The sequence below is a fragment of the Sphaeramia orbicularis genome, chromosome 9 (genome assembly GCF_902148855.1).
Source record: "Sphaeramia orbicularis chromosome 9, fSphaOr1.1, whole genome shotgun sequence".
Classification (NCBI taxonomy): domain Eukaryota; kingdom Metazoa; phylum Chordata; class Actinopteri; order Kurtiformes; family Apogonidae; genus Sphaeramia; species Sphaeramia orbicularis.
In genome coordinates this window covers 10,872,722-10,894,074 of record NC_043965.1, presented here as the reverse complement: position 1 = coordinate 10,894,074, position 21,353 = coordinate 10,872,722, and the positions used below count along the sequence as shown (strand labels likewise).

Sequence of the window (21,353 nt, the reverse complement as noted above, 5' to 3'; positions counted from 1 at the left end):
ACAGTAACACAAGGAGATGGCTGAAATACAGGGAACCTTGAGTTACATAGTCGTTTTTGTTTTACTCAAATACCTCGATGGAATATCACCAAAGACAGATGTGGTTCCGAATGCACAAATAATGTTCTAATCACTGCTCTGTTCCTGATAGGACATAAATATAAGTTACTGTGAAGGTGTTGAGTTTTGTCCAAGTAGCAAACGGGTTGGACACTTTAAACAGATACAGATGTGTGGAGAATAAACTGAACAGGAAATCAGTTGAGGGAAGTACACTGTAAAACTGCAGACCGCCACCAGCAGAAGTGAAAACCAAACTTATCACTCATTTCTCTTTTCTCTACCTGCTGAAGCTAAACTTTTAAACCTTACCAGTGAAAACACTGCAATATTAGGATCACATTAGTGTTACCTCTGTCGTCTCCATGTTTGTTATTACTGACTTTCTTCTTCTTCTTCTCAAAAAACTTTCCTCCTCTTCGTGGTATTTGTCCAGTATGGTTAATTCAGAGCAGCGCCCCCTGGTGGATTAACTGACAAACGCTCATTCCAACACATTGTCAGTAGCAGCACTTTGTTCCAGTCAGACTAATGACAACGACAATAAAGCACATTTACAAAAGGAACTAAGACCTGGAATGGGATTATTAAGTACTCGTATCGGCAAGTACTCATACTTGTACTTGGTCTGGAAAAAAGTGATATCGGTGCATCCCTAGTAAAATATCAGATTTTTGTTGAAAAAATGCAAAATACAGAGGATAATATTGGAATACAAGGTGATTCATCACTTCAGAAAGGTTAAATCTACAGAAAAAATAATAATGGAACAGACACAAAGTAGCACCGGGTCTTTATGGCACAGAAATACCACCTGCCTAAACTTTTTCTAGAAACACCAAAAACATCTGATGTGAAGGAAGGTTCTAGCGTTGACTCAGCAGCAGGTGGACCTTCAGATACATTTAACAATCCATTTATCACTGCGAGCTGAAAGGAAAAAGCTTTCTGATCAGAACAGAGGTTTTGTCCTGAATTGGCAGGAGCACCCAGCGGTATCACTGCTTGGCATCTCTGAAATGGCTTTGACAAAGCTACATCCATTAGCATTTGGAGGCTGTGCATTGTCATTGCATGGGGTTAGCGGTGGCGGGCAGCCAGCGATGGTTCATGGAACAGACTTTCAGTCAAGGAAGCAGAAGAATATTGGATTTAGTCCAGAAAGTGATTACACCTTCCACTTCTCCACAACCCCCTCTTTCCTTTTATGTTAGCGGAGGAATGTGGTGACACACCTTTCCAGCTCTGGGCTGAACTTTAAAGTGCACACACTTTACTTTGTCAGGCAATCGTTTTATGTTGCAAACTCAATTTGTTTGTTCTTGCACTAGAACAGCAGTGGGTAGTGATTGTGCGAAGGAATAATGGAAAGGAAGGCCACTTATGTCTATGTGCACATGGTCTACAGTATAATTGTGTTTGTGAGTGTAATCACTGTGCAGTGTGTGTGTGTGTTTGATAAATGACTGATGGAATTGGACAGAGGTGGAGTAGCCATGATAAACCAATTAGAGTGTGCAGGAGAATTACGCTAATGAAAATGACAGCAAGACTCAACCATACTGGGTCTGTGTGTGTATCTGTGTTTTTATGTGTGTGTGTGTGTGTGTGTGTATCTGTGTTTTTGTGTGTGTGTGTAATGGTAGTGGACGATTCATATTTTCCCTCACTTTAGAGAAAACCATATAATCTTACCTGATTCCATTGTGAATTAGTTTTCTAACACCTTTGTTAATCTCAGGTTGAAATTCTTTATTGTATCGAAGGGACTGAGATTCACAACTACGGATGTGACGATTACCGGTTTAACGATAAAACACGGTAAAATTGCAGACGGTTAGTATTATCGTTTAAATTCTACTTATCATGATAACTGTGTTTGATTACCACACTTTTCTGGAGAAAACGCTTACGTAAAGATCTGCTTTTATGTCAAATATTTGAGTATAGTTTTAACTTATTACAATTTTAATTTTATATACCCAATATTTGGAACCAATATTCACTTTTAAAGTCTTTGAAAAGGTTCATTAAGCATCTTTGTGTTATTTATGCAATAAATTATATACATTTTTCAAATCTGATTTTATTTTATTTTTTGTGTTTTCTAGCCTTTTATGTTGATATAGTAGGTTAAAGTGAAAAAATAATAGACAGATGATATAAATGAAGTTGTGCTGAAAAAAAAAAGATGACTATATTTGAGATATCTTCTGTTCTCTCCTACTGACCGCTATCAGTTTCCTGTTAAGTCCTGACCTGTTGTATTCTATCTTTTCGGACTCATTGTAATCAGATTAATTTATTCCCCTTTCCCTGTAAATGCATTGTACTGGGATGATCTTCCCCTGGTTCTGGGTGTATACGTTCTAAAATCCCCCCATCATTTACTGTGTGTTCACCACTGCACTGTAAAAAAAATATGTAATTTAACAGAATTTTCACTGTTTATTTTACAGATTTTTCCTGTATTTTTAAGTTACAGGAAAATATCAATGAAATGACAAAAATAGACTGTGATTTTACAAGTCAAATGTAAAATAACATGAAAAAACCATAACTGTGAATAACCATAAAATTTCCATTTTTGAAAAGAATTTTTTTTCTTTATTCACAGAAAAATACAGTTAAAATGCATTTGCAAATGTATCAGAATTTCACAAATATTTCTTTTCTACTTATGAGATTAAACTGTTAATTTACAGTTTAATACTGTAAAAATAAATAAATAAATAAAACCAGATAAAATTACTGACAATTAACGGTAAAGAGTATTTGTTCTGTCAGTTTAACAAGACTTGTTTGTTAATTGACAAATATCTTGTGTAATTACAGGAGGTTTCACAACAAAAATGTTGAATAAATGTATTTTTGTGAATGTATAACATGTATAAGTACTGATAAACTGTCCAAATACAGTTTTTATCAGTGGATTATACAACTTAGTCTCATTGAAAATTATTTATATATATATTTATAGGTAATTTGATTGTTTTAATACATGAAAATATTCTTTATTAAACATTAAAAAGTAAAAAAGAGCAAAATCTTATGTAAAGTTAGGGCAAAAAATGTATTTTAATTATGGAAAATTACTGTATTTTTATGAGATGGTTGTTTTCCGTTATTTTACAGTATTTTTTGGTGCCCCTGCTGCTGAAATCTTAGTTTTTTTACTTTTTTTTTTATGGTGAAAGTAAATGAAAAGAAACTAAGGTATTTGTGCGATTTGTTGTTGCTTTTTCCACATTTGTCTCTTTGACTATATTTGAGATGTCTTCTGTTTTCTCCTACTGACCTCTATCAGTTTCCTGTTAAGTCCTGACCTGTTATTCTATCTTTTAGGACTCATTGTAATCAGATTAATGTTTGCCCCTTTCCCTGTAAATGCATTGTACTGGGATGATCTTCCCCTTGTTCTGGGTGTATACGTTCTAAAATCCCTCCGTCATTTACTGTGTGTTCACCACTGGTTCAAACAGCTGTTATCACAGATTCTTCACCACGTTCTCAGTCTTTCATCAGCAGCTGCCTGCTTTTCTTTCAGATGTCATTCTTTTCTTCAGGATTCAAGCCCCTTCCTAATAGTGGTATTTATTTTCTGTCAGCTGCTCTTTGTCCCAAACATAATAGCACGGTCATTACACGCACTTCCAAGACTCACAATGGGCTGTGAACACGACACACAAAGCCTCGTAGTGATAGCGTTAGCAGTCAGCTCCACTTCCACTGTCCAACATGTGCTCAATTCCATCTGTGGATTAAGTGTCTACCTTTTAGTACTAAGACGAGTCCACAACAGAGAAGAAGAAGTGATCCAATCTCTCAAACAACTCCGAGCTGAGTGTTTTTTCCATCAACTAGTCCATTACATACGGTAGCCCAGAGGTGCAACAGCCCAAAAAATTATCCAGTATAAGAAAAAAAAGAGAACAGCCCAAAAAAGTATCCACTATAAGAAAAAAAAGAGAACAGCCCAAAAAAGTATCCACTATAAGAAAAAAAGAGAACAGCCCAAAAAATTATCCAGTATAAGAAAAAAAGAGAACAGCCCAAAAAAGTATCCACTATAAGAAAAAAAGAGAACAGCCCAAAAAAGTATCCACTATAAGAAAAAAAAGAGAACAGCCCAAAAAAGTATCCACTATAAGAAAAAAAAGAGAACAGCCCAAAAAAGTATCCACTATAAGAAAAAAAGAGAACAGCCCAAAAAATTATCCAGTATAAGAAAAAAAAGAGAACAGCCCAAAAAAGTATCCACTATAAGAAAAAAAGAGAACAGCCCAAAAAAGTATCCACTATAAGAAAAAAACAGAGAACAGCCCAAAAAAGTATCCACTATAAGAAAAAAAAACAGAGCAGCCCAAAAAAAGATCTGATATAAGAAAAAAAAGAGAACAGCCCAAAAAATTATCCACTATAATGAAAAAAAGAGAACAGCCCAAAAAATTATCCGCTATAAGAAAAAAAGAGAACAGCCCAAAAAAGTATCCACTATAAGAAAAAAAGAGAACAGCCCAAAAAAGTATCCACTGTAAGAAAAAAAAACATAACAGCCCAAAAAAAGATCTGATTTAAGAAAAAAAAGAGAACAGCCCAAAAAATGTTCCACTATAATGAAAAAAAGGGAACAGCTCAAAAAATTATCCACTATAAGAAAAAAAGAGAACAGCCCAAAAAAGTATCCACTATAAGAAAAAAGAGAACAGCCCCAAAAATTATCCGCTATAAGAAAAAAAAGAAAACAGCCCAAAAAAGTATCCGCTTAGTACCATTACTTCATGGTACCTAACAGAGCAGGTCCACTCACTGTTCATGCAGAGGTGGACGTTACAGACCCTGTAGACCACATTGGACCTGAGATTGTTGACTCAATGTCCTCACTGGAACTGTTGCTGTCACTGTCTTGTAATGTGTGCAGAAATGACCAAAAATAGTCACTTGCCCAATAAAGGGTAAAATTAGACATTTTGTACTCTTTGGGAAATCTTTGTTATTTGAAGTGGAAAAAACAACGAAAATCACAAACATGCACACATAATAATAATAATAATAATAATGATAATCTGTTTTTTGCTGCTTTTGAAGAGTTCTTAAAATCATGCACATGTGGATCATTTTGTTCCATTTGTTTCCATTTTGATTAAGGAGTGTTAGAGAAAAAGTAAGACATTTCTCTCCCTTTGTTGTTTCTTGTCAGGTGTTGATAGTGAATGTAGTGTAAAAGTTTAGTTCTATGACCAAAACGGTTTCCATTGGATACAAGTGATGAATCTGATGCATCTTTTCATTTCTGCATGTTTTTATATTATGAGTAGTATGTAATTGTTATGAGGTTGAAGCCTGGTTTTATTGTGTCTCTGAGATTTTGGGTGATTTTGGGTGGACTGATGAAAGTATGAGGTCATACAGAGTTAGGGTGGGAAGTGAAAATGTCATTTTTGTTAATTTAATTTTCATTGGTTGTTTGTTTTCTTCTCTGGAAAACGAGTGAAATCAAATTAAACTTAATCTATTGAAATGAGTGCTCATCTTCTAAACAGTACTCATTCAATTTAAATGCAAAATCATGATAATAAATATAGTCATAATTGGTAAATAAAACAGTTGGTTCTGACATCGAAATAAAGGCAGAAACATAAAAGACTTCATCAGATACTGAACAAAAGGCACATTTTTCATGACCTTCTAGTTGTCACAAGTGCTGAGATGTAAAGTAGGGTTTTACTTAAATGGAAAAACATCATTATTGCCTAAATATTCAGTTTTTTTCCACTGAAAATCATCCTGAAAAGGCCCAAAGGTGTGTGTACCTTAACCCATAAAGACCCAAACATCCACTGGTGACCAAAAGCAACCACTGATATAAACTGTTTAATACCTTTTAATCCATTAATCCTATCAATCCATGTAAATAATTGGTGTAAAATACAGTTTGTCGTCTTTTCATGGTCATCAGATATGACCCATTTGGACATTCAGAGGCTCTGTAGTTACCATGGAAACACCGTCATCTTCTACAACATTGATTCACCAGTAAAACCCATAGAATTGGATCAATGACAGTGGATGGACACACTGGGTTTTACATTCAATTTTTAATATCTGTGCTGAAAAAGTCACTTTTTCCTCAGTTTCTAATATGATAACCCTCAATTTTAATTTCAGCTTTTATGAACATCTACATGATCAGTGAATTAAATATAGTAAGATACCTGATTTTCGTTGAATAAATGCAAAATACAGAGGATAATATTCTAGTGGTTATAAATCACTTCAGAAAGGTTAAATCTCTGTAGTTACCATGGAAACACTGTCATCTTCTACAACACTGATTCACCAGTAAAACCCATAGAGTTGGATCAATGACAGTGGATGGAGACACTTATATTTTATATTCAGTTTGTGATATATTTTTGCTGAAAATGTCACTTTTTCTGTAGTTTTCTCTGTTTTTAATGTAATAACCCTCAACTTTAATCTGAGCTTTAATGAAAATCTACATGATCAGTGAGTTAAATATAGGAAAATACCTGATTTTCACTGAAAAAACGCAAAATATAGAGGGTGATATTGTAATAAATGGTGAGAAATCATTTAAGAAAGGTTAAATATAGAGAAAAAATAAAAAATAAAAATTTGAGAACTGCCACAAAAGTAGCAGTGGGTCTTTATGGGTTAACGATTCATAGTCCTGTACATTTCACAGACACTTGTTAGAAATTTAATTATCTTTTAATTGTCTTTTAATAAAAAGAGGTGATGTTAGGCTTAATGTATCAGATCTTTACTATTAGTACATCTATAGTGTGTAGAACCAAATTTTACTACAAGTGTCAAAAAAATATACATTTTAAACTGTCTTTCTTCATCAATAATGTCTTCATCTATTGAAATGATCAGTGGTCATCTTCCAAACAGTATTCATTCAATTTAAATGCAAAATCATGATAATAAATATAGTCATGACACCAAAATAAAGGCATAAACATAAAAGACTTCATCAGATACTGAACAAAAGTCACATTTTTTATGACCTTCTAGTTGTCACAAGTGCTGAGATGTAAAGTAAGGTTTTACTTATATGGAAAAACATCATTGTTGCCTAAAGATTCAGGTTTTTTCCTGAAAAACACCAAAGGTAGATATATCTTAAGGATTCATAGTCCTGTAGATTGCAGAGACGCTTGTTAGAAATTTAATTATCTTTTAAGGGTCAGAGGTCGTTATTTTTATAGGTAATTGCTTTGATGTGTAAAATACCTTGCTTGGAGTTTGCAGTCTGATATTGTGGTTGTGCCTTCATTGGTCTGATGTGGTTTATATTGTGAACCTTTTCCACATATGCATCCTATCTATAACCTATGACATTTTGTCATTTATTGTCTTTAACTTTAACAGGAACATGTCGGTGCCACTAAAACAACCATGTACTTGATTATGTGAATGTTGTATTGGCAGAGGAGCAGTGTTTGTTTGTTCCAGGAGGACATTTAAGACACTGATCAATAAGTTCTGACAAAAACACAGTGAAGAGCTTTTACAAGGCCCTTGGACCAGTTTAGAAAAAGAAGTAATTTACTTAGAAGGCTTTGGCTGAAATCAACAGCTCAGTCACATCCCTGTCACTGAGGTTTAGAAATTGACCTGAGTCACAGAACGGATACCTGACATGTACGAGTCAAAGCACGATCAAAGCAGGACGCTGTTGAAAAGGAGAAGCACGTCTCAACTAACTCACCTGGTTAAATAAAGGTAAAATAATAAATAAATAAATAAATAAATAAATAAATAAATAAGTAGGTAAATAAAAAAGTAAATAAGGAAGTAACTAGGTAAATAATAAGTAAGTAAATAAGTAAGTAGATAAATAAAGAAGTAAATAAGTAAGTAACTAGGTAAATAGGTAAGTAGGTACATAATAAGTAAGTAAGTAGGTATATAAGTAAGTAAGTAAATAAATAAATAATTAAGTAGGTAAATAAGTAAGTAAACAGGTAAGTAAGTAAATAAACAAGTAAATAAGTAAGGAAATAGGTAAGTAAGTAAATAAGGAAATAGGTAAGTAAGTAAATAGGTAAATAAATAAGTAAGTAAATAGGTAAATAAATAAGTAAGTAAATAGGTAAATAAATAAGTAAATAAATAAGTGAGTAAACAAGTAAATAGGTAAGTAAATAAATAAGTAAGTAAATAGGTAAATAGGTAAGTAAATAAACAAGTAAGTAAATAGGCAAATAAGTAAATAGGTAAGTAAGTAAATAAGTAAATAAATAAGTAAGTAAGTAGATAAGTAAATTGGTAAGTAAGTTAATAAGAAAGAAAGAAAGAAAGAGGTGGGTGTGTGGAATTAAAATAAGAGTAAAGGTGTGCGCAGGTAAAAGCAGCCATTAGAGGAAATCAAGAATAAAACATTATAAAATGATTATTAAAAAAGATAGACAAGAGCTATTAGATAATGAACTGAAACTCTACAATAGTAGTTAGAAAACATAAATTATTAAAATGGATTAAAATATTTCATCAGAAATAAACACAGATAAAAACTAAATCAAATGTAAAAACTCATAAAACTCATTAAACTTAAGAAAGGTTAAATATAGAGAAAAAGGTCATTTGGAAAGTAGCACTGGGTCTTTATGGGTTAACTAATCTCTACACAATGATACAAAAAGTAAAGTGTGTCCAAAAATACTCAGTAAAATGTAAAATGTTGTTTCCTTTACTTTGAAAACTGGCCAACAGCCATCTAAGTTCCTCTTAACTCCAAGTGTCAAAGAGGCGCAGAGACGAGGGAAACAGTCCAACAGACTAAAAGCTAAATTTACAGCATGTTCCAAACTTTGCTCCTCATTTAACTTTTATTGCCCCAGATTTACTGCCATGTGCTCCAAATCATAAACTATGAAAGCACTTGGAAGTCACAGAAAGGCAATGGATGGAGAAAAGTACGATAAATACAAGACAGAAAAGTGCACCGCCATATCAAAGTGGAATTTTATTTAATTTTGTTACATGCATATAACTAACCTGAATTCTTACACATTTGAGAATATTGTTTCAGATCTACTTTAAAGACATGAAATACAGCAGTTATCAACCTGTTTTGGACCCCCCTCCATCTTTGAGCAAAGCTTTTTATTTATTTTCCAATACCTCATGAAGCCAAGGATAGATCAGCTGAACCAATGGGTATTTACTGCAGTTAACCTTTTATGCACTGAAAAAAATGTTTGGTTGAATGAACATAATTTTATTCCGTCAAGTTTTTGCAAAAAAAATAATTTTATCTGAAGCTAGATATAGTAGTTATGTTAACTCAACTAATCATTTTTAAGTAAATTCAAGTAAATAATATTAGTAATTTTACCTAATAATAATAATAATAATAAGAAGAAGAAGAAGAAGAAGAAAATTTTGTGCCCTTTCAAACCTAAGGAAGCGTATTGCATTCACCCAAAAAAAATTAATTTGGCTCTGTTTTTCCAAATTAACGAGATACTGTTTTCTGAAAAAAATTAAATTCAGCTCTGTTTTTTTGTATTAAAATGTACTAAAAAGTTGAACTAATTATAGCTAAAACATTTAATTAGAATCAACCAAAATAAAAAGTTTTACAGAATTTAACAATTTAAAGCTCTGTTTTATGATAATTATCTTGTTAATTCAGAAAAACAGAGCCAAATTTAAATTTTTTCACAAAACAGTATCTTGTTAATTCAGAAAAACAAAGTCAAATTTAAATATTTTCAGAAAACAGTATCTTGTTCATTTGGAAAAACAGAGCCAAATTTATTTTTTTGGGTGAATGCAATATGCTTCCGTACAAACCGATTAAATTGTTTAAAACTTTTTATTTATGTTGATTTTAATGAAATGTTTTAGCTGTAATTAGTTCAACTTTAAATACATTTTAATACTGAGCATCATACACCACACAGAACCCCAAAATGTGTTTAGACGACCAACTTTAATAACATATAAATTCTTGACATCTCACATCAGAGCAGTCACATGAACTCAGAATCATTTTATAGAAATACTCTGAAATTCATAATTTCAACCTTAGTGTGTTATTGGAGGACATAACTAGAATGTATTACTTTTGTGAATTAAACAAAATAAATTATTATGTAGAAAATGAAGGTCAGTGAAGTTACCATATTTGGTTCTTTACTCGTAAGTGGCAAAAAAATTCCAGTATGCATATACAAAATACAACAAAAAATATCACTTTTTGAGTATTACAACATCATCAGTGCTGATCCAGACCCCTGTCCACATCCACATGATCCCTTTGAACATCATTCCTTACATTAGTACCATTACTTCATGGTACCTAACAGAGCAGGTCCACTCACTGTTCATGCAGAGGTGGACCTTACAGACCCTGTAGACCACATTGGACCTGAGATTGTTGACTCACTGTCCTCACTTTAACTGTTGCTGTCACTGTCTTATAAAGTATGTGGAAATGACCAAAAATAGTCACTTGCCCGATAAAGGATTAAGAGTTAAAGCTTCTACTTTTCTCTAATGCGACCTCGTTCCCTGCAGAGGAACAGGTAAATCTCTAGTAATCCTTGTCATTTTTTTGGCACATAAGCAGATACTTGGAAAATCTCCTCTTGCGGCTCAAGTATGAGTTTGTCTAATTTAAAAGATACAGTTCGAAGCAAAGAGGAGTTGGAACTACAAGATCTACATAATGAAAATAATATAAAGTAGAACAAGGAAGATGAAGCCCAGACAAATGCATGAACAACATACTACAAAGGAGCAATCATTTTTAATGGGATGCAACTAATAGGTTTTAGTAATAAGGGTTTTTAGTATGAAAAGGCCACATAGAGAAATGGTAAAAGCGTCATATTTATAGGGTCTGACTTCATGCCTGATCCGGCACATCCTCCCATGCTTTTTGTAGGTCAGTAATCAGTAGGGCTGGGTACTTGAACCTACCATCAGCCAGCTGCTCTGCACCACCATCCAATGAAAAGACGCAAAAACAACCACTGCAAACCAGTGGCAACACAGTTACAACCAACGCTGACATGTTCTGTTCAACAAGAAAACAAGACAGACTTAAAGTGGTTGATTTGTCATCTACAGTTAACGTTGGTTGTTTGTTTTCTTCTCTGTAAAATGAGTGATTTCAAATTAAACTGTATATTTAATTGTATAAAGTCATATTCTTTTGCATTGGATCAAACCATTGAATTGAACCACATCATAATAAGAGGTGGGTCTTATCACATGTATTACATAATATTTGTAAGTATCTTTAAAGGGGTCATATTTTGCTAAACCCACTTTTATTAGTCTTTAGTTCATTTATTTGTGTATTTGAACCCTAACAGTTCCAAAAGTTTGAATTTGAACCCTCCAGTTGCTGGAGGTTCATGCTCATTGTTCCTGTTAAAATGAGTAACTTAAAGCATATCCATCTACATTAGATATGGAGGATGAGAACTGAAAGGAAAACTAATCAAAGAGTTTATGAAAAAAATGCGTTTCATGCAGCAGCGGCTGCTCGTCTTTCAGACAGGGGAAGCTCATTGTCGGCTTACATAAAAAAAAAAAAAGTCAGGTTATTTAAACATAAATTCGTCCCTCCGTTATTTTTTAAGAAAATGCTCAGTGACCTTATCGTCCCAACTAAACAAGAAAACGCTGAAATTATGTTAAATTGAAACAAGGAAGTACAATGAGTGTGTTTTATTTACAGTGCAAGAAATGAACAAGTAATTTCGTAGTGGTTTCTCTCTAAATTTCACAGCAGAATGTGCGACGATATTAAACTGAACTGTGTCAGTGAAGGAGTAGATCTCAAAATAGCTGTCAATCAAACGGGATTCAGCCTTTCGACTGATCTTCCAATCAGCACATGGAAGCCTGGCGTGCAGCCCAGCCGAGCTCCGCCCACAGCTCCATTCACCCCCAGAGATGCCCGGCGTCTGGGGGCGGGACAACATCGTGGCATTTATCCAATTACCGTCCAGTTTTGAGGCAATGAAAAAAACTGTTCCACTCAGTCCCATTGAAGTGTATGGACGCTGAGCGTCTACGGGCAAATGCACTGAGCAGAGATCGAATGAGAAAACAGCGACACGGGAATGTATGAGAAGTGAACAACATGGAGTCTGTTGATTTGTGATAAAGCTGATTCTGAACGAACTCGTCTGTGAGATGAACGTGTTCTAACACATTTGTAGTCAATGCAATGTCAACACAACCAACAACAATATTTAACCATTTAATTTTCGAAATTTTAGGGGAAGCCGAGCATCCCTTGCAGTCTGTGAGAAATCGCCTCTGGTTTCATGGGGTTATATGGGAATGTCCACAACCTGTTTGTGTAATCATTGTAGTTATTTATCCTCAGACAGACCATATCAGCTAATATAACCACTATGATGTATCTGTGCATCCATGGTTTTAAGATAGTAAAAACACCAGAGTAGAGGGGATTAAGTATAAAAGCAGAAAAGATTAGTCATTTTAGTTAAAGGTATTAACTTAAAGGGGTCATATTTTGTTAAACCCACTTTTATTAGTCTTTGGTTCATTTATTTGTGTATTTGGACCCTAATAGTTCATAAAGTTTGAATTGAAACCCTCCAGGTGCTGCAAAGCTATCTTTATATTCATTTTGGCAAAAATCGAGTGGATTTCTACAACCTGTTTTAATTCCTGCTTAATTTGTTACATCTGTAACTAGTTACAACATTTGCACATATAAGGTCAAGACTACTGATGAACACTTCTCCAAGTACGACATAATTTTTTATCAGCAGCAGCAGTTGTAGTAAAAACTGAAAAGATGTCCAAACTTTGAGCCAATTACCTAAAATGTTCAGTTGTTGGTTGTATTAACGAACATGAGTGGTTGAATGGGACAGAGCAGCACAGTTAACAACCTGTAGGGGGTGGGACATGGAGTGGCTCATGTGCATTTAAAGGGCCAGCGCTCAATCAATCAATTTATTACAGAATTTTTACAAACAGTCAAAATCGACAATTCATTTACATTTTGTGATAGGACACCCCAGAAGCAGTCCTCAGCTTATAAATGGGGGCCCTTTGACATATGATGAGAGACACGATTTACATAATAATTTTTAATAAATTAAAATGTTCTAAATAACTACAAACATATTTTAAAATATTTACCTATCTATCTAATGATGTTTCATTTCATTTCCTTTTCCTGAGCTGCTCAAAACGACCTTTCTGGTGTCATTACTCAGAAATAGGGTTGAAGATGCACCTGTGGAGTTGAATTAATGAAGGATTCAGACCCAAGCAGAGCATTTACAGTTTATGTAGACCACAGGGAAATGTTTTAAAATGCATAATTCCATTTAAAAAAAAAAAAAAAAAAAGCAAAATATCACTGCTTTAACTCTTGAATTCACCAGATCACCATTGGACCTATTTTACATTCTAGACAGCTCTAAACTAATACAGTTCATTCACATGTTCAACACAGAAACTGTAGGATTTTTAATTTCCAAGGACGTTTTATACGCATTTTATGTTACAATCCTAACCATAAAAAGAGGTGATGATAGGGTTACAAAATATACATTTGTATCTGTCTTTCTTCATTTATTGAAATCATCAATGGTCACCTTCCAAAGAGTATTCATTCAATTTAAATGCATAATCATGATAATAAATATAGTTTTGACACCAAAATAAAGGCAGAAAAATGAAAGACTTCATCAGATACTGAACAAAAGTCCCATTTTTCATGACCTTCTAACTGTCACAAGTGCTGAAATATAAAATAGGGTTTTACTTAAATGGAAAAACACCATTATTGCCTAAAGATTAATTTTTTTTCCACTTACAGTCATCCTGAAAAGCGCCAAAGGTAGATATACCTTAAGGATTCATAGTCTTGTACGTTGCAGAGATGCTTGTTAGAAATTTAATTATCTTTTAAGGGTCAGAGGTGGTTATTTTTATAGATAATTGCTTTGGTGTATAAAATGCCTTGCTTGGAGTTTGCAGTCTGTAATATTTCGGTCGTGCCTTCATTGGTCTTATGTGGTTTGTACTGTGAATCTTTCCCTCATATGTGTTCTATGTATAATCTATGACATTTTACTTGAACTTACCATCAGCCAGCTGCTCTGCACTGCCATCCAATGAAAAGACACCAAACAACCACTACAAACAAGTGACAATACAGTAGGGATGCATCGATACCAATACCAGTATCAGGTATTGGTCTGATACTGAGTATGTGCAGTAATACTCGTACTCATAAAAGTGCTCTGATACAAACACACAGACACCACTTGACGACGGCGTGACATTCACCTCATAGTGTAGCAGGTACGCAGCGGAGGAGTAATGTCAGCAGTGTGGAGATTTTTTAAAATAAACAACTTTGACAAAAGTAACGGTGACTGAAAGTTACATTAAAGACACAGACAGATACGGATGGAGTATATTGTCCATTCTCTGCGTACATCCAGTGTGGTTAATTAAGAGCCGTGCCCTCTGGTGGATTGATTGAGAAACGCTCATTCCAACGCATTAAATGTCAGTAGCAGCACTTTGTTACAGTCAGACTAATGACAACGACAATAGAGCACATTTACAAAAGGAACTAAGAACTCTCATATTGGTACTTGGTATCGGCAAGTAATCAAATGGAAGTACTTGTACTTGTACTCGGTCTGGAAAAAAGTGGTATCGGTGCATCCCTACAATACAGTTACAACCTGTCTTTTCAGGCTGTAAAAACTCTACCCCACGAGAGGAGTTTTGGTCTTTCATGAGTGTTTTAAAGCAGGTAGAAGGATTAAATACATGATTGACAGCTGTGACTGGTCAGATTCAGTCAGATGTGACCCTTCTGCTCTGTTCTGTGGGTCGATACCGAAGCTGGAAAAGTGCCTTTGATTCAGATATTAGAGGAAAGAGCTGCACAGGGAAGCTGTGCTTTTGCCAATCCTCATGTTTTACCTCCTGATTTCAGCTCCTTTGTGTCCAAATAAGTCACAAAGGGAAAAAAAAAATGTAGCTATTGTATCTTACTACAGTGATAATGTAACTGCATGATGTGTAAATGATCACTTTTCACTAGTTTCCATTCACCCTAGTTGGGTTCATATTATTCGTAGTACTTAAATGGGATGCCGTCTCCACTTTCATATGTCCTAGTCCTAGATGTTGTAAAGGCAGCGTTCGTCCTTTTTACCTTCTTTCTATTGAGGAAAGGCTGTAGATTAGAACGAAGCTGACAGAGCCACAGCATCCATCAGTCGTTTGTGGACCGCTGTTTCTAAAATATTTCCATTATGGTGTTTTGGAGCCAGAGTTGGTAACCTTTGGATCATCTGTCTGTCTGTCTATTGTCTGAGGAACAGTTTGACTGAATGGTGTTAACATTTGTTGTTCAGTTCAGATCAGTTAGACTCAACAGTGAAGATTTTACATTTTTGTGGCTGAAGTTTACACTACTGCAAAATGTACATAAATATCATCCTATTTAATCAACTGATCTTGTCATTTTCTTAGTGAAGTTGGGCTGAATGAATTAAACAGAGATAGAAGTTGAACCATATCTGCCTTAAAGGTGGGGTAGGAGATCTTAGAAAAACAGTTCGAGCAAGCTACATTTTGAAAATACACAACTAGAAAGGCCAAACCCCTTTCTTCAGACATTCCCCTGAAGCCACTCCTCCAGAGTACGGGCACGTGCAACGCATGCTCCCAAGGGTTCACAAGCGCTGCACAGCATCAATTCACCTGGCTTCCGGCCCCGATTCTGGCAAGGTTATTATCATTAATGAAAACTAACAAAATCTAGACAAAAACTAGAATTGAAAAAAACATTTTCATTAACTGAAATAAATAAAAACTAATTAAAAGGAAAAAAATGACAACTAACTGAAACTGTATTGTGCGTTTACAAAACTAACTAAAATGTATAAAAATTATGGATGAAATTCCGTTTGTTTTTGTTTTTGTCAATGTCGGATTGATATGAAATTGATTTATTTCACTCTAGCAATTTTAGCTGATGGCACTATACGACATTTCACGGTCCGTCACTTGGTTTAGAGTCGGAAACATGGTGACTAAAGCAGCAGAGTCCTGTCTGGGATTTATGTGAGTACGACAGAGAAGAAGAGAAAAGATATGAAAAAACTAAAACTAAACTAAAATTAACTAAAACTAAGCATTTAGAAAAAAATTTAAACTAATAAAAACTAGCAAACCTGCTCTAAAAATGAATTAAAACTAACTGAATTAGAGAAGAAAAAAGTCAAAACTAAATAAAACTAAACTATAATGAAAAATCCAAAACTATTATAACCTTGGACCCTGGCCCCGGCCCTGGTCCATGCATACCTCAGTCAGTCTCCTTCAACACCCCCGTTTCATACAGAACAGCCCCAGTTCATACGTATCTGGCTAACGCTACATTTCCTAGTGATTTATGTTCGTTATAAAACAGTTTGCCGGTGAACTTTCCATCCTAATATAGCCAAGCTCTGGCTTTCATCATCATCATCATCATCATCATCATCTTTATTTGCAGATCTGGGAGTCCATTTAAAAACAAACAAACAAGCAAGCAACAAACAGAATAAATTTAAAAACACAGGTTAAAAATACAGACAAAACATCAACAATATTATGACAACTGTACCAGTTTCGCCACAAGGATGACTGGTATCACACCGAACTAGACATATCACCATTCAATCATTTCGATGGGCTGATTAAAATTATTGGATGGTGTTTTTTCAGTCCTGTCCGTTCCACAGGTGACTATTTTAATTTTTTTTTTTGTAAAGAATGCTCCAGGAAAACATCTCCCACCCCACCTTTGATATGGTGGCGAGTCTGCCTGAAGGGTGGAACTGATCTAATTTCTGACAAATATATTCTACACTGCCTGCCTTCTCTTTAGCCCTCTTGGTGCTCTGTTAATTGTGGTTTTATTGTTCTAATTGTGTCTAATGGTTTTGACTGGCTTGATTGTGTGCATCCTGTTTTGGAACTCTTTGAGATCAGCCGGAGATGCAAAGTGTGTCATAAATAAAATGTATTATTATTATTATTATTATTATTATTATTTTTTTTTTTTTTTTTAAAGTAATCTACACATAAACTCAGATGAACCGATGGACCATAATCCATCCATTTCATGTCCATCCCATGCACCAACCTCAAATGACTCAACATCAGGTGGTATTTTAGCATGCTGTCCATTTTCATATTCCAGACCATATCCATGCTCCAACATGCACAGATGGATTAACAACACACACAGAAATTTATCATCTCAAACTGAACAAGAAATAGCAATGAAATTCTCCACTAAAGCTTCCAGTCAGAACAGATTGGACTGATATGGATTGTTTGATTGGATTGGATTGTCTGAAGTCTGAGATAAATAACATCTTTTTCCAATGTAAATCATGCACGATATTCATGTAGAGTTCCAGAGCATAATTATGGCCCTGGAAATGTGCATAGTTGGTCTTATAAGGATTGTTTTATCTTTTTCATTATTGATTTTTTTTTTTCTTTAGAACTGAGCGCTTTAACAAATTGTGTTAGAAAATAAAAACTAATCTGATCTGTAGCCTTACTCTCTTTTGGACTTAGAAGTGGTTAACTTGTTTTATTATCTCCACATTTTACCCATCCTAACACAGACAATAATTACCAAATACTTAAGGGAAATAGCACAAATCAACATCTGCTTTTTCACAAGTTCTAGATTGATCAAATTCTAACATTTGGGCATAAATCCAAAATAAAACCTTCATTAAGCCCTCACTAGTTATGTTTTGAACTTATTAATGGGTTTGTTTTGAACTGAGAATGTGTAGACATCTGATGATATATTATGTAACACTTGAAATGGTCTGGAAAACATCTCTAACACAAAAAAACAGTTAAAAACACGGTGGATTCAGCATTTAGTCAGTTTGATAAAGAGCAGTGACAGATCTGAATTTCCCTTCAGGTGATGTAGGTCAGCATACTTGACTAAGAAGTACTTTACATTCATCTGATGAACTTTAAGACACATGACATTCATATTATTAAGACTGTTATTTGAATCTGGCATCCTTTGCTCTCATATCATCTTTGTTTTGTGATGTGGTCAGAGTAACCTGCAAGATGATCAGTCTTATTGATGTTCAGTTCATGATTTGGATTATGATAATTAGATGGTACACGTAGTGCTTTTATAAGAACTAAGACAAAGAATGAGTTTCCTTTCTTATGCTGACAAGTCTAACCAAAAGACTGACAAATTATAGTGCAGATAATTAATGTTTATGTTTGCCCAGTATGGAGAAGATGTCTCCACATCTGGAATTTGCATACATGATTTCAGAAGTGTCCTTAACCCAGAATATTTAATTATTATAATCTGAAGCTTTGAATGGAATTCCTCAAATGCCTTTATTTGACTTAATTATTATGTTTAATTGAAGTATTTTTCTTTATCTTTTCATTTTAGTCATGGACCATTGACCTTGAGTTGTTTGGCAGAAAAGGCTTTCACCAGACTTTTTTACTGAACTTTGAACTCAAGAGAATTTTGACTGTAGTTCCCATTCATAATGTGGGGAATTAGCTAAAGGTGATCTGCCGAGAATATGTTCTCTCGGAATCGCTTCAATGGACAACATGGAGCAGGTGTTGCCCCTAAAGGAGGTGCAAAAGCAAAAGTACAACCACCCAAAAAGAGGGCTCCAAACCCCCGGGTAGCGTTGGTTATTCGGGGTAAAATTCATCGTCTCCTGCAAGGGTCTGCAGACCACCATGTCCCAGATTCTCACCCCTATTATGAAGGTATTGAGGAGGAGGAGGGTGAAACACGGGGGGATAGAAAGGAACGCAGAGGCATATATCCAAAGATTAGCCCTAAGGCAGACGCATACTCTTCAAAAGTGTCAAATGGTAAAGGACATTCAGTGCCACTGGGACCTCCATGTGTTGGAGAGGTGGAGCTGAACAGGGAGGGATGCATAAGAATCCCATGTACTTTGCAGCACAAGAGCTGCAGGACTCCATCAAATCTAAAACGAATTTCCTTTGAAGGTGATATTCAGGCAATTCCAGCTCCTCAATACAATGAAACTGGACTAGACATGAACGGTACTAAATTTGCACGATCATGTAGACGTGACTTTGCTTCACCTCGTATTCGCCCCAAGAGACCATATTCTGCTGGCGACTGTGTTGACTATAACTTCAATAGACCTCTTCCAAGTACACTACTGGAGGAAGATGAAGAAGACCTTGTGGTAGATAAAGAGGAGGAGTCAAGCGCTATCATTGAGCATATTCTCAAAGAGTTGAGAGGGATCAACAAGATACAGGAGGAAATCTCTGACCTCAGGGATTATTTGACTTCAGTTAGGGGGTCAGTTGAAGAAGTGTCATCCTGTGTTGATGCTGTATTATTGGAGATTGAGGGCATTCGTTCTAGCAACAAAAGTGGTTCAGAGGTACTTGCAAGTACCTGGTCAGGACCAGGGTGCAAAGATGGAGCATCGCCTCGCAGAAGACCAGTAAGTGCTTATGGCAGTTTAGGTAGTGCAACGCCAAAGTCTGACTCAAGTCATTTTCCCAGAGTCTACAATGAGCGACATAGTATCCATGGAGAATTGCTGCTACCCAGTTTAGGAGAGTCTGCTGTGTCCCCAATAGCAGAATCAGTGGATCAGCAGGAACTAGAGGAACCAGAGGATACATCTGACCATAGCTCAGATATACCAGTGGGAGCAGTAGCAAGAAAGCTAAGCTTTGGGTACCTTGAGAGGCAGGATGGTCAAGATTGTGCAAGCACTAGCTCTTTGTCATCAGGTCACAGCTCCAAGTCTGAGTCAGAAGATTTAGAAAGACCATCTCCTGGTCAAGGAAGGAAGCAACAAAGACACAATAATGGAGACGAACACTGGACAAATACTGGACCTCCACACAGTACCACTGGAGAAACTTTGTGGCGTAGGGAACCTGCTTACATCAGGAAGGGAAGTCTGGAACAGCATGAAAGAGAGGAGCATCCATATTGTGAAGGAGCTGCTCGCTGGGATCACTACAGAGGTGAAAGTAGATATGGGACTCTGGGACAGTGTTCCACAGAAAGTTCAGAGCATCTGTCTGTCCATTCCGGGCAACATTATAATTCACCTGCCAGCACTTCTAGTAGAGAGGATTGGCAGTCAAGGAGGCGAAGGCCTCAAAGCCAGTCTGGAAGCCATTCAAGGGATACCAAGCTTGAAAATCCTGGTGCAGGATATGAGTGCACTGCTGATTCTTCCTACCCTCAAAGTTCCGGTTACCATTCAATTGATGGGCATGATGGAGAGTCAGAGTTCACCTATGAACAATCAAGTGAAGTGAGCTACACAACAGACTGTCAAGTTGTTAATTATCAGGAAGCATATTCTACTTATGAGGAGTCTACAGCAGAGACATGGAATGAGGCATCTTTGCATTCTACTGTAACTGATCTGGATCTACCATTTATTCAGGACACTCAAACCTGTAACCAAAGTTTAGAAAACCAGCTCCCTGGCAACGTGGATGCTCAAACCACTGGTTTTAATGTAAAGCGGATAAGTAGAGCTGTACTTGATTTTAGTTCAGCTCTAAGAGGTGCATTGCGGAAACTTGAGGTACCAGGACCCCAAAATCCTGATGATGAAGCAGACTTTGAAATTTCATCTTCTGACTGGCCCACAGCTGTGTCTCCTACAAAACCTTTGTGCTGTGAGGAACAGTTTGATCAAGCAACTGAAAAATCTCTACAAGGTGATATGGTTTATAGTAGTAATACAGGTGTTGAATTGACCCAAAATCATAGTTTAGACAAATCAGATCATTTCTCTGTTGAACCTATGCTTGAAGAAACCAACTGTAGCCTTACACTGGAGTGTACAGAGACTTTCCAGATTCCTCCCTGTTCAAATAATATCATCCCATGTCCACAAGAACCTTCTGTCTCCCACGACCCACCCTGTAGTAGCCCTGCAGTACCGTCCACACCTGATGGCCTGACAGAACCTGCAGAAGGCCTTTCTGGAGGTCCTGATTTACCTGCTAAAGCTGAGCTCTCCCAGTGCACCACTACTGAATCCCTCTCTATTTCCCCTGTGGCTGGTCATCCTCCAAATCTGGAGGAGCATGGAGAGACTGAGGTGGAACAGCCCCAGCAACCCACCACAGATACCACTGTTTGTCCTGAGGGTAAAGCAGAGGATACAGTTGAGATAAACCAGATGGATGAACGCAAG

The 21,353-nt window shown here is 35.8% G+C and overlaps 1 protein-coding gene and 1 long non-coding RNA gene across 4 annotated transcripts in view; both read left to right on the top strand.

Moving 5' to 3' along the window:
* LOC115425830 (protein unc-13 homolog B-like) overlaps positions 1–21,353 on the top strand; it is a 240,365-nt gene that overhangs the window by 67,765 nt on the left and 151,247 nt on the right. The gene's annotated exons all lie outside the window — the stretch shown is intronic.
* On the top strand, positions 455–14,663 carry LOC115425832 (uncharacterized). The gene is made up of 3 exons (XR_003936278.1): positions 455–490; positions 2,193–2,198; positions 14,550–14,663. It is a non-coding gene; the product is annotated as an uncharacterized LOC115425832 (long non-coding RNA).